General features: G+C 35.8%; 1 long non-coding RNA gene across 1 annotated transcript in view; it reads right to left on the bottom strand.

The window, feature by feature from the left end:
* The window catches only part of LOC109841052, a 13,872-nt gene continuing 1,276 nt past the window's right edge, over nucleotides 2,425-15,020 (bottom strand). The window contains exon 2 of the long non-coding RNA XR_002247138.1: nucleotides 2,425-2,761. This is a non-coding gene — a long non-coding RNA (uncharacterized LOC109841052). The remainder of the gene's footprint in view (nucleotides 2,762-15,020) is intronic.

Here is a 15,020-nt window from a genome sequence, read left to right as displayed (position 1 = left end):
ATAAAAAATTAATAACATATCAACTCTTTGTTTCCAGTCCACATAATTAGTTCCGTCCAGAGCTTCATTTCTCAGAATATCCGCAAATGCAAAACCACCACTAGGTGAAGACAATATTATTCCTATAGAATAAACGTACACAAATTATTCACACATTTTATGATTTTCAATAATCTCAATTTACCCCATGGGGATTTATGATGATTATCAAATTTCATAAGAACAAATCACAACAATCACACATCTAATCACTAATATTATATGACTCACATTAGCCGATGGGGATTTAGTAAGCCATATAATAAGTTATTATCTATTCAGCAAACATAATTATGTGATTTACATTACCCGATGTGGATTTAATAAATTATATAATTAGCCACAAATCACTACAATAAAAAAACATAATTATATGATTCACATTTACCCGATGGGATTTTGTCAACCATATAACTAGCCACTAACTACACATTAAGCACTATCTAATGGGGATTTTGCAAATCGTATAGTTAAAGGATTCGGATCCTCTCCACTACCAAAAAAACAGTGAAGGGACCACTACATAATCACGGCCATTGATTATCTAATTAATGGTTGTGATTTTTTCTTTTAGTGCAAATTAAGAATGAGTGCAATACACGGGGGTATGGTAAGTGTTAGATTTAGATTGTATCATAACCGCCTACTAAAAAATTAACGATTAAGATTAAAAGCAGTGGTCTCTCCACTACTTTTTTGTAATGGAGAGGGTCCAAATCCATAGTTAAAACATTCAGTCATAATATCGATCTGAAATCCTAAGAGACATATATCAATTATAAGACGCTAACACTTGAACAAGCAGAAACTTGAAAACATAATTATATAATTAATGATGTTTCTGTAATTGATAGGGAATGTATACATGACTGCTCGTGCGCCATGTGCAAATGTCTCTGTACCCGTGCCCTACTCTTTGGTAGAAGCGCTTGAGTTTGATTTCCAAATTCCATCCTCTAAAGTGTCCATAAACAGAGCATATGAGCAAAAGATAACTGTTGCAAGAACTACATTGAATTGAAAAGAAATTGAGATGGCTAATGTAGTCTTACATGTACATATGTCAAACTACTCCATCATGAGATCAGGGACTAAAAATAAAATTTGAAATACGTAGCTACGTGTTTCAATAAGAAAGCTACTTCACCAAATAACAAATTTCAACTGAACTGGAAGATCATATGCATATAAGAACACTATTAAGAAAAATTCCAGTAAGGATTAATCAATATAATCATGGAATCTAATTGTGCTATTCTAGCACAGGCATAATCGCCTGTAGTTGTAAGCAATGTCAATGAAATTCCATATAACAAAATTGGTAATTCATAAATTACATACCTCCGTGACGAATTTGATTAACCTTCTCCAAATGATCACCGATTTTCATAGCGTCATCCGTAGATTGATTTTCCATTATAGAAAAAATTTTCTACAAACAATTAGCTTGCACCTTTCGGCTAGACAAGTAGAATTGCAGCCTCACTTGTAAGACCATGGAGGAATATATATATGAAAAAGCTTTTACCATCCATTGAGATAAAACTTTTCACCTCCTCATGTGGAATGTGGAGTTATCACTAGCCATGATTCTCCACATTAATATGCTAATAAATCCATAATAAAAACACACACATGACCTTTGGGTTTTCCAATAAGTTACAAAGGTTTAACATAATTTATAGGAAATTAAATATATTAGAAATATTTTGAAATCATTAAAAATCTTACACCTAGTTTCAAGCCTCCAACTTGAAACAGCTAACTACTATATCAGTATGATAGTAGGCGTGGAAATGAACCAAATAATCAACAATCAGTTCATTAATTCATCCGAATTATTCGGTTATATTCGATTTGATAGTTCATTTCATAGTAATCAAACAAATTTACCTCAATACTCGATAAATATTTGAGAGGTTTTTGGCATTCGAATTCGAAGCAATTCAGAGCGTGTATATTTGAATTCGCATTCGAAACGGATACAAATAAAAACACCATAGAATTTGATTGGATTCACTTCCGCCCCTAATGATAATCTTTCCTTTTTGGAAGTTAATGAAGTTTCAAATTAATTGATAAAGAAGCGCACGCGACTATATACTTCTTTGTTAAATGACGCTACTAATAACTTGCGCAATACGAGAGTACAATGAAGAACCGATTAGAATTTCTCAATTCTCCTTTCCGAAAATCACCTCTTATACATAAAAGTTTTTATTCTTTGATATCAAATATTTTCCCTCTTCACGAGAATTTTCTCCAAACACTGTTTTTCTTTCATGTTTTCAGAGCAAAAGTAATGTAAGTGCAGAGTTCCTACAGAAACTAAACTAGGTAACGAAATTCGAACTTCAGATCTCCAGAGGATTAACAGAAGCTGTATCAATAATTCAGAACTCGCTGAATAACTATAATATGTGCTGCTCATAATAAAGGTCGATTGAACTTCAAAAACCATGGAAGAAAGTATTACAATTTGCAATGGACAGTGGAATAAAATAATAAATAGAATTTACATATAAAGTCTAAAGATACACGTCCATCATATGACATGAAAAATTATTAAAAGTGAAAAGGAGCAGGCAATTTTCAACAGGCACCCCTGCTTTCTCGCCCATGCAGTGTTTATGGTTACAAAGATTCAGCTTCTAATTTCACCATAAAAGCAGAAGTGAATATCATTATCCCGTCATTCTTGTGCTTTTTCCTTCTCTATTTTCTGCAAAAATATCAATAACGAGATGAATCAACAAATAATAGAACACCATGAAACTTATTGACAAACCCAAGACAGGTAAACGTGTATAATGATGTCAATAGCAAAAGTAATTAGATACCAGTAAGTTCAAACTAGTAAATGCACATTAATACAATGATTATCATAGACAGATACTTCACAGCTACTGAAAATTGAAGGAAAATTAATTTCATGTTCAAAACTAGCTTTACAATAGTTTGCAGCCTAGCAAAGATCTCTGGCCTTTTTGTTTGACCTCCGAAGCAGTATCTACATTTTCAAACATCACATCAATTTTCAGATCAACGCTAAAGCCATGCTATTATTAAATTTGAACCTTCAAGTTTCACAAGCTTGCATGCTGTTGACTGGTATAGCGCCAAGAGCAGAATTGACCTCCAGAACCAAATACAAGAGTGATACTCGAATAATACACGCTACAGATGAATATTCAAATGAAAACCCATGCTCTATTATTCTAAAGTTCTATCACAGATATCAAAGATGTAATTCATGTTTCCCCTCCCTTTGGTGTCTTCTCTTCTCACTCTTACTGACATATCCTTTGCTACTGAGGACAATACCTCAAATCTGTAGTATCACTACAGCAACTCAACTATTAGCCATTTCCACAGGGACAAGCTATTTTATTTATGTAAAACATCATATTAATAAGCTTAAGACTATCGCTAACTAACCAAAAGCGTATTTGCAGAAAGCAGCGTGAAAATGGCTTACACTTAAGTACTGTTATAAATAGCGGTAAATAGCCTCGTAATAGCGGCGCTAATAGCGTTAGTGGTCCCTTCCCGCGACACTATCACCCGCTACGCTATCGCACAATAGCGGTGACATATTGCGGAATATGTCTGTTCGCAAAAGCAACTAATAGTGTGTCATAACGGTAAATAGTGAGCGATTGTATTCAAAATTTGCTTTTTGACTGCTATTTAAAGACGGTTTGAGGCTTATTTTTTAAAATTAAACTCAACTCTTGACCATTGCATTCCACCGTCTCCTGTGAATTTCAGCATACTCCCGCCATCTCTCATATCCTCTGGCACCTACCTTGATACTTCCTCTCACCTCCTTCACCGTGAGCTCCTCTTAGGACAGTCCTGTCACCGCTAAGCTCTTCTTCTCGAAGATGACGACTTTTTGACTCCTCCAGTCATCTTCGGTATTACGTGATGGTTACATACTTACATGTCTATTTCATGTTTAGGATCTCTTTAAATCATCCAATATGTATTTTTAGATTTTTTAGATTTTTTTTTAATTTTTTTAGTATTTATACATGTCTAAATTAGACCGCTATTTGACTTTGCGCTTTTTACCGCTATTTTACCGCAATAGCCCGAAATAGCCTTAGCGATGTCTCACCGCTACGCAACGCTATCCGCTATCGATAACCTTGCACTTAAGACAGCCTTCTGTAGAAAAGGAGGGGGGTAGTAGTTTATTTTGGAGGTACTGACGTGAAAATTATGAGATCTCCCAAGTCCTAACATAACGTCGGAAGGTTTTATTCTTTTGTATCTAGAGAGTTTTTAGTTCCTAACCTGACCATGAGATATAACAATCATACTATTTATACAAATATGCAATTAGATTACATACCGTTTGTGGACTTTATCTAGAACAAAAGAACTATATCACATAAGTATTACTTGTAAATGTCCAGTTGTATATTTTGCATGTATACTCTTTAAGTTGGGAATTTGGAGATTTTCAGTCAGTCAGCAGGCATGGAAAGACCATTTTCTAAGTCAAACCAATAAGCTTCACACGTCTAGACCTGACTAGTTGAAACGACTGAGTGACAGGTAGGCTGCAAAAAGCCATTCGCTAACTGCTTGGCTCGATTAGATCAGGTCAAGACTCATGATCATAGATCCATATTACTTCATTCAAACACGAATTCAACTTAGAAAGTTTTCAAGGTAGACTAAACAAGTTACACTTAAGCTCAATAATAGACATACAAGTTTTTTACAAGTTTTCACTTGTGACCCTCACAAAAATGAGCAAAGAACGTAAAACTGTATGATGTTTTGACGCACATGACCTGTCCCTTCATCATTTATCCACCCTTTATTAATTTACTACTTTTAGACATGCTACCTCCTCTCTAATTAATTAACATATAGTTATGATGTGGCATTTAAAAGATATGGCTTTTAACAATAGATAGAGAGGGAGAAATAGGATCAAAGTCTCTTTTGATTTACAAACTGCCTATGGTTATGATCGAGAGCTAGCATCACTTTCTCCTTAAACTAAAGGGTAAGGGCCTGTTTGGCAACCCACTAAAACTGGGCCAGTTCTAGTCCTGGCCCGATTTTAGTATATTTTCTATTTGGAAAAACCTGGGCCAGCTCCGGCCCTAGTTTTTCTTAGTTCATTTTAGGCCCTAAAACCAGGTAATTGGTCACCCACCCACCCACCCAACTAACTTTGGCCTGATTAAGGAAAAAACCAGACCTGGCATGGTTTTTACTTGATTGCTGAACAGAGCCAAAAACTTCACTGATGTAAAGATATGCAAAGAATAAAGCATCGATGTTCTAAACTTCTAATTCCCTCTAAAAATGACTGCATGACACCCATGAGAAACTTCTAGAAATTTGGTAAATTGACATGATCCCAAGTTTTGATCAACAAGACACAACCCGAAGGTCTGCTATTTTCCTGTCAGTTTGTTTAGAATTTAACTGCAAGAAGCAGTAACATTAAAGTTAAAAAATAGCGCAAACTGCAATATTAGTAGGATGTCAGCTTGTTAAATATGAGAAAGTCATAATCAACCCAAGCTCATGCCGACAGATCAGTTAATCAAGCCAAGCATGGATGTCTAGTCTTATTTCTTCCAATATACAACCAATGTTGTGGTCTTCCATGTAAGGTCATTTACCATCCTACAGCAGAGAATTGGTTTAGGATGGGGAATAAGACTTGGGCAGCCAAGTTCTACCTGGAAAGTTTAACCCGAGCTGAACCGTCTTGGACATAAATGAACCAAGCTTAAATAAGTGACCTAGGACCAGGCTTGGCTCTTCTACCCCTGATTTGCATTGTCCAAGCCTCTACCTACCAATTTTGTGAACTTTCGAGTCTCAGATGTGCAGGAAGCTAAACCTAATTACCTTTTTCAAGCAAATTTTACGTGTCATCAAGAGACATATTGATGTAAAAGTAGAAATTTATTAATTACTCTTGCTGGAAACTTATTTTTAGAAACCAAGAGAAATGCTTAGTTACACAACAGGTATCAGACCCTTGAATTTTGGAGCTTTAGTGTTTACAACTGTAAGTCTGTGACAAAGTTCAATTTTCAATCACATGAAATCTTGATGATATCTTGAAAGGATATGATGCTGAAATTGGCTCCATGGACTATATGAATGATATCTAACATAAATATTCTATCTCTACAAATTGCATGATGGTCCATGGACCACGTGAAGCATTTGATATTGTTGAATGAAAGATCTTAAGAACACACTAAATTTGCTACTCCTGCACAGCTAAACAGCATATTTCTAGCCATCTAAGTAGTATATCTCAGATCTGATCCAAGTCTAGTGTTCATGTAGTTATGTCATATCATATATTGATATTGACTTTGTTCAAAGTGGATGGTTCCCAGTGGTTCAGAGCTTGATAGTTCATAGCATATATTTATTTACAGACAGCAAGATATGCATTAGTCTCATGTCTAACCGTGATAGTCAATGTGTCCTAGAAGTTTGATATCCTCTAGTGGTTAGATGGAAGAGTTGAGATGTCTCCAACGGGCCAAGAAACCTCATGACAATGTGAAGTCAAGATACCAATCTGAGCCAAAAATACCCATGTTGAAAATTTATAATTAAAGCTACAGCACAATCCGACATGATTTTTTTGCTGAAGGATAAACCAAGTAACTCAAAGCTGAGGATCCAGGGCTGCGATATAGCCAAACTGGCTGATCATGGAAAGATCTGTGACAGTGAGCTCTTTAGCCTCTTTATGAAGCAAGTGTATTTAGCAACATTAAACAAATCAATCCCATAAACTTCCATCGCCTAAAATTAAATATAATTTAAATTCCCCATGAATTTTTTTCAAAATCACAAAGAAGACGCGAAGCTTAAAGCTTTTGATTTGTGATCTTGTCATCGAAAAGGTATTTAAACCATTGATCTTACTAACCATGTCAACCACAGATGATCCGATAGCTCTCAAGAAAAGCTACCGAAATGATACAGCATATATTAACCAACAGTTAGATGGTAGGCTTCTTTACTAATATACGCAGTCTGCTATGCAATAATAGGAGGGAACACTTTCATTCTTATGGAATTAAAATAGAATTAATATCACAAGGAATTCTAACCATTACCTCTGTGCATTACCAGACTTGTTACTGATCTAAGGTTTCATGTACATGAATCCGAAATTTAATAGATCTTGCACATCAATTCAGATTTGTCATCTAAAATTAACACGCACTCTCCTCAAACAACTGATAATAAACAAATTGTCAGGGGCCAAAGTTGCCCTCAACCTCTTCCTCGACCAGCCATAATTTCAGTTGACGATATTTGGCTTGAATAGTAAGTGAAGAAAATAGAAGAAAGAGAGAGAGAGGAACAGGGAAATATAGGGGAAGCAGCGGAAAGGGAGAAAGAGAAGAGATATAGCAACAATATTATCATTCATACCCATCACTAATGTCACAAACGCTGTATATATAGCTCTACTCACACACTCCTAAGATAACTGCCTAAATAAATACAACTAACTACTAGCATAATAACTACAACATAACTAGTCATAACTCATAACTATGTCAAATGCTCACACCCACCAAATCGTGTCTCTCATCTTCGCTGTTCCTGACAAGTCTCCCTCCTTTAAGTGAGCTCGCACTCGAGCTCAATATTGTTGAAGCCCCAATTTTTTCCTTACCCTTCAAGTGGAATTCCTCCAATGAAGAATAACTTTTGTAACTTGCATCGACGACACATGACGTATTTTTCATCGCAATGGTAGCACAACCCTTTTTCTCTCCTCTCCTTAGCTTCTTAGGGTGTTATTGTTTTAAGTTGTGTAGATGGAGGTAGAGGTTTCAGAGTATTTTAACTGATAGGCTTAGGTTGTGTGGATCATATGATATCTCAACTAAAGAATGGCTTGTGGGACTGTGATCTCTTCTCCGACGCAGGCTTGTTTTCATGAATTCCTTACCTGATTGTCCCTCTCCAAGGTTGCAGGTTCCTCCAACATCACGTTGTAATGGAAACTCTTCTCTCAATCCACTGACCAAGCAACTAACAAGATGGTCTTCGGTAAGACAATCGACAAAGTCGGATAATTTATTAAATTGTGCTTCATGCGCTTCTAATGATCCGCCTTGTTGCAATTTTGATGGCCGCCATTTATAATCCAAGAATTATGAGAGTCCGAAACAAGATAGCAATGCTCGCTCAAAGTCCTACCATGTCATTGGCCTACCCTTGCCCTTCTCAAGCCATCTATACAATTATAGTTGTGTTTCATCAAGAAAAAGAGCAGCACGCCACACATATTGTTCTAGCGGGACAACATAAAACTCCAATAGTTAATGGATCGTATAGAGCCATTCATGAACCTTTTCTCCAGTAAAGATAGGGAAGTCGGGTTTATTTGGAGGATTAAGTGGAGCGATTAATAAGCCGTCCATACCTCCTGTTGATGCACTGTTATAGAGGGGATTGAATGTCATGAGAGGAGTGCGAATATAGGATTGCACCAGAGTACCTGTTGGATATAACTGCATAAGCAGCATAACAAACCAAATACTAATTAAAGATTTGTTGGGTTATTCCGCAAGTAGAGGAACGTGGACTTTCTTTAGACTAAAGTATCTCTTTTTCTGTTATCTCCTAACGGGTATTTTTTTAGAAATCCAAATTGGGCATAGCACACATGAAAAAAAAATCTATGCTCCTTTTCTCTGCAACTTTCTTCCCATCAAAAGTTCTCATTTGCTATTATTATTGGGTTGCTTACTCTTAGGTCATCTCCCCCACGTAGACGTGCACGCTATGGTTCTGGTAAATAAGACATTGTACCGCTAAAGAACATCTAGCCTTGGCTGATCGCACGTAATCAACGGATGTGTCTTAGCACAGCGGTTCTCCAAACCTTCCCCGAGGCCGGTAAATTCATTCATTTAACTTTCATTCACTAAAATATCAAATATTTGAATTCTAGTCTAACAATCTAAATACACATTTAATTTTTTGTCAGAATTAATCTTATATATTTTTTTGGTTTTAATCCTACTGCAAATAAATTAGAAAATTACTTTCTGCGATACTAAATCTCTGAATAGAATTGTTAATTATATTTATTTTTTTGTGTTTTATCAATTCATGAAAACCATAAAATATAAAAACCTCTCTTTGAAATATTATCCTTACACTTGTGCCAAGCTTGCTATCGGCCCATGGCAAAGGGGGGAAAGAGAACAGTTTGTTTCTATTATTATCTTTATGGTTTTATTTGTGTAGGCATAGTAAACCGAGCTATATAGATATTAAATTTAACTAGATAGAAATTTAATTTGTTCATGCTCTATCTTGATAGGTCACATAGACCACATGAAAAAAAAATATGTCGTTTATCTTTATCCTTTTTTAAGCTCGTGAAGTTATCCAAATGTTTGGTGGAAAATTTATAGTAAATAAAATGAAAGAAAATTATCTTGTATTCTCTCGATCTTAATTATAATTTGAATTTCGATTACAAAAGAGAGGAGAATGATCTGGATTCTCCTCTTTGTTTAATTCTGGGTTCTTCACAATAGCGATGGAGTGCTTCCTTCGAATGCTCGCGTCGAATTTGCTCTCCGTTGACGATCCGACCGTCTTGTCTCGCGGGCACAATTAACTTGTGGGGCAAGTTTGATGGAGAACTCTTAACGAGTTTAAGAACTCAGAGTGAGTTGAAACTCTGTGAAAAGAGTTGTTTGAACCGAAAATTCGGTTAATAGCCAAGTGGATTTGTTTGTTGCTGAAAGATGTTCCAAGATCAAATCTTCCTGTTGCCGACAATCCAAGAAGAATCAGTCGACGCTCTCTCTGTGAGAAATCCGATCTCTTCTTCACCCACCAATCTCCTAAAGCCGAACATTTTCCTCAGTTGAGTTTTTTGGAGGTTTTATACGAGGATAAGGGGTTGTAACTGCCCCCTTAATCCGCTCCTAAGTGGGCGTGATTTCCTCAAAAATGGAAAAAAAACGGTTCTGAAACCGTTCGACTCATGTTTGAATGAGTCAAACGCCCAAATCAGCGTTTCCGACCTTAACTCCGCGTCTTAGACTAAAGAATCGGAGTTGGATATCCGTTGGATGTTGAAAAACGCACGCGTTTTGTTTGCTGAGGATTGGAAACGCGGGGGTCGCCTGCGTTTCAAGAATTAAAACGCGAAGATGAATTCCGTGTTTAGAAGAGGCTAGTTGACTTGTAACCTCTTCTGTAGAGCGTTGCAAGAACCATTGTTCAGTAATCTTTGCTTTAGCTGTTGTGGGGTGTGGAAGTCGTCAGATTGTAACTCTCACAGTTGATTGTGAAGACCACTGAAGCTTTAGCTGTTGTGGGGTGTGGAAGTCGTCAGATTGTAACTCTCACAGTTGATTGTGAAGACCACTGAATAGAGTTTTCATCATGGAAGTCGTCAGATTGTAACTCTCACAGTTGATTGTGAAGACCACTGAATAGAGTTTTCATCAGTTGTCGAAAATATCGTTGAATTGTAACTCTTCTCGATCTACGTGAAAAATCCTCTATTTACAGTTTTCATTTGAAGACATGAAAGTCATCTGATTGTAACTTTCATCATTGAGATATGAAAGTCGTCGGATTGTAACTCCCATCATTAAAACTTGACGGGGATTAGCTATCTATTGTGATTTTTAGACAGCCTACACCAAATTTCAGCTATATTTGTTTTGATAGATTCTAACTAATCAAAATTGTTTGAGGGGTATCTATCTCACAGGTTATTAGTTAGTCAAAGACCAAAGCATACACAACTCTGTTGCTGCTTTTATTTAAGTCTTATCTGCTAACTGTGATCTTTATATATTTTTTCAACTTTTCTATTGCACCATTTTGGAGCGTCTTCAGAAAATTAGTTCCTCTCACTCTTCAAGGCGAGGACTAAAGTTAGGAAGGAGCAGACGACATCCTTCCAGAGTTTGATTTTATTCTTTTTTTAAGCTAATTTAATTGCTTAGGATATCAAGAATAGTTCTTATTTACATGCTCCATTAATATATTCTTCTTTGTTTCTCTTGCATATAAATCTAGCTAATTAAAGTAGTGATTGGATAACTAAGTAGCAACAGACCAATTGTATTATCTTATTAAATATTTTTGTCCAAATTATCTATTGATTACAATAGTTCACTTAATTTAATTGATAAATAAAGCCATGATTGTTTTCCTAGAAAATTAGCTAAACAACTTACGTATATTTTGTTGATGTTGTTCATATCTTGTCTCAAATAACTTCATAGATATTTATTTGATTGATAATTCGGTTTTGTCATTATCAATCATAATACAATAGGATAATTTTTTAAAAAAATGACGATTTAGAAAATCTTTTAGTATCAAAACATATCTAAAGTCACCCATCACCACTAACATGTTTAAGGTTGAAACCTCTCGTCGCACCTTTAGATCTAGTTATACACCTCCTTTATGCAATTTTACACCATAAACTAGTAATTTGTGGTCAAACTCGGGTGCTAATGTGCATGTATGTTTTGATCACTATTGGTTTACTACCTTACATGAATCATGTGGAGGTGATGTCACTTTATTAGATGACGCGCTAGCACAAATAAAAGGAAAATGACAAGTAGACATTAAGATGACATCTGGCAAAACCCTTACCCTTTATGATGTTTTGTTTGTGTTAACAGCTAGAAGTAATCTTGTTTGTGGATTTTGGTTGGTTAGCTTAGGTTTTAAATTTGTCTTGGAGTCAAATAAAGTTGTAATCACCAAAAACAATGTCTTCATTAGAAAATATCATTCTTACATAAAGCGACCTATGCGGATGCCTAGGCGTCTGCTTAGCGTAAGCGGACCTCCGGCTGCCTAGTTTTGGACTGAACGGTCAAGCTCGGCGCCGCCTAGCTTCTTAAGCTAAAAAATAAATAAAATCCACTCAATCTCCAACCCAACCCGACACCAATTAAGGTCCAACATGCAAAAAGGGGGTTTTAAAGAAAAACTCGACTCCAAGTTTTCAAACCCAACCCGGTAGCTTATTTACTCGACTCCAAATTTAAAAACCCTCCCTATCTTGGTTGCTGGCCTTCTTCTCTCTCTAGACAAACACTGCTACCTTTCTCTCTTTGCCCCCACTATCTTCGTCACCTCCTCTCTGGCCAAACAATGTTGCCTCCTCTTCCTCGCCGTCACCTCCTCTCTCCGAACACGACCTCGGCCTCCTCTTATCTTCAACTCATCTTCATCGCCACCTCCTCCTCTCTCCAAACACCACCTCAGCCTCCTCTTATCTTCAACTCATCTACATCAAGGTAAGTTTTTCTATTTTTTCATTGTTTTAATTTTTTCACTGTTTGTTTTGTTTTTGGTTAATTTTCCACTATTTTACTGTTTTAGGTGATTTAGTTATTTTTAATTTGTGTTAGTTAGCCTTGTTTAATTATAGTTCAAATTTATTTTAATTTTAGAATATTTCAGTTTAATCATGTTCAATTTTCTAAAAATGCAATTCATGTTTTTGTTAATCATTATTATTTAATTTAAAAATAGTGCTAGGCCCTGGCTCGAATGGCTAGTCTGCCTAGCGCGTTCTGTAACATTCAAAAATATTTTATACATTGTTGTTTATTTAAGTTAAATATTCTTCCTAAATCACCTAGTGATATATCTTCATCTTCTTCTATTACCTCTTCCGTTATATCGAACGTTGAATCTTGTGATACATAGCACAATAGATTAGATCATGTAGATCTAGATACAGTTAAGAAAATGAGTAACATGGGTTTAATTCCTAAATTTAATATGGATACAACTAATAATTGTGAAATATGTGTACAAGCTAAACTAGAAAACCTTACAAATCAGTAGAATATAGAGATAATGATGTTTTAGAATTAATTCTAAGTGATGTATGCGATTCTAACGTGACTCCAACTAGAAGTGGTAGAAGATATTTTGTGGCATTTATTGAAGACCACTCTAGATATCGTTATATTTATCTTCTTAAAACTAAAGATGAAGTCTTAGATATATTTAAAGTTTATAAAACTGATGTTGAAAACAAACCATATAAACATATTAAGTAATAAGATCTGATCAAGGAGGATAGTACACTTCTAATGAAATAACTCAATTTTGTGAAGAACATTGAATCATACATGAAGTGAATGCTCCTTACCTCAACATAATGGGGTCGATGAAAGGAAAAATAGAACCATAATGGATATGATTGATGCTTTACTAATTGATTCAAGAGCACCTAATAACCTTTAGGGATAACTGCATGTTATATACTTTATCTCGTATGAAATCAGATAAAACTTCATATGAATTATGGAAAAAGAGATACTTTAGGCTAAAGAAACTCCACGTTCCTTAACTTGTGGAGCAGCCCTACAAACCTTTCATTAATATTTGGTTTGTTATGTAGTTATCCAACAATGACCCCCAAACCAAATATTAAATAAAATAAAGTAAGTAAAAGAACAAAAAAATAACAAAATAGTATATATACAAAGGCATGAATTCTATGCATCAGTGCAAGTGGCCTTCTGTCTTGAACCTAACCTAGTAACATTTATGCATCCTGAGGAAACCATAGTGAACCTAAGGCCTTCAACTAGGCTCGTTTATCACGAATTAACAAAGTACTTTATTAGGTTGCAGGGTTGGCGTGTTAATTTGGTCATGCGCTCAGCATTGACTCATGAGAATGCAACGAATAGCCCTAACTTCCATAATCGCGGGCACATGATGAGTCATATAACTCTTACTGGTTTCAAGACCTAGAGCGGGATTCCTTCAGACTCTTACATCCCTAGAGGATCCAACTACGTGAGGATTATCGTGACATGTATTTTCAAACATTTGGACAAAACACATCCTTTGGACAATCTACAATATTAAGAAAAACAATAACATTTAATTTCAAACAATTCAACTTTCTCTAGGTATAACTAGCCAAATTGGCAACTATTCGGCCCTTGGAGATGCAAATCAAACACAAATTTCATATCTTAAACAATTTCAGGACGTCGAGAGCGAATATAATCGAAGATTTTGAAATCCCATGAAGTTTCTAGGGTGTGAAAGAATAAACAATAGAACAAGTAGAGAGGATAAAAATGTATAGATTGAGCGTTGTGCCAAGAGAGGTCTCTGTAGACATTGATGGAGAAGGTGCCGCCGAGATACACAGGGGGGCATCGAGGTCGATGGTGAACACTGTGAAGGTCCACTCTGCCGTTTGACTCATCATTGTCGTCTTCCTCCTCTTGCTACTGCTATGACTATATTCGTCCTAATTTTCTGTGCCACTAAAGTCTCTGTGTTTGTTAGACTATCCCTTTAAGTTCAAGCCCAACCCAAGCTTTATTATAGCAACTCCCCAGTGGGCCTCGCCAGATAAGATGTAAAATATTTGGACTTAATTTTGAATCACGGGAGCCTAATGGGATTTGGTGGACTCGAACGTTGGATCTGTGTTCAAACCTGAAAACAGATGCAGTCTCAATTAATGTTGTAATTTGATATCAATGAAAATATAACATATGCCATACCAATAGTAGGGTGTATAGCACAAGAAAATTTATTTTTTTATCACCTTCTCGTTTAGATGTGATATGTTCCGCATGGCTTATTCCTACTGGCTAGTGCATGTCGCATTGGCACCCCAGTGAGCACCTAAGAATTTCTTAGTGAGAAGGCATATGCTTGAAAGCATTGCATGTAATACTACGTCATAGACTCGTATTGACACTGTAACTTAATGTTAGTCATTTATATGGCACAGTTCTTTGAACTTTCTTATCCCACTGGATGCTTTGAAAGCTTTCACTTCAAAGTAACATTATCACTTCTAATGTGTCACGCTCTAGAAGCTCGACAAAAAAGATCAAGATACCCCTCAATCCCAAATTATCCTTTGATCCTTTTTAATAATGATTTTTTCCCAAACACTTCCTTCACAT

This window comes from Asparagus officinalis, chromosome 5, assembly GCF_001876935.1.
Source record: "Asparagus officinalis chromosome 5, Aspof.V1, whole genome shotgun sequence".
Lineage (NCBI taxonomy): Eukaryota > Viridiplantae > Streptophyta > Magnoliopsida > Asparagales > Asparagaceae > Asparagus > Asparagus officinalis.
This window is presented reverse-complemented; position numbering and strand designations above follow the sequence as displayed.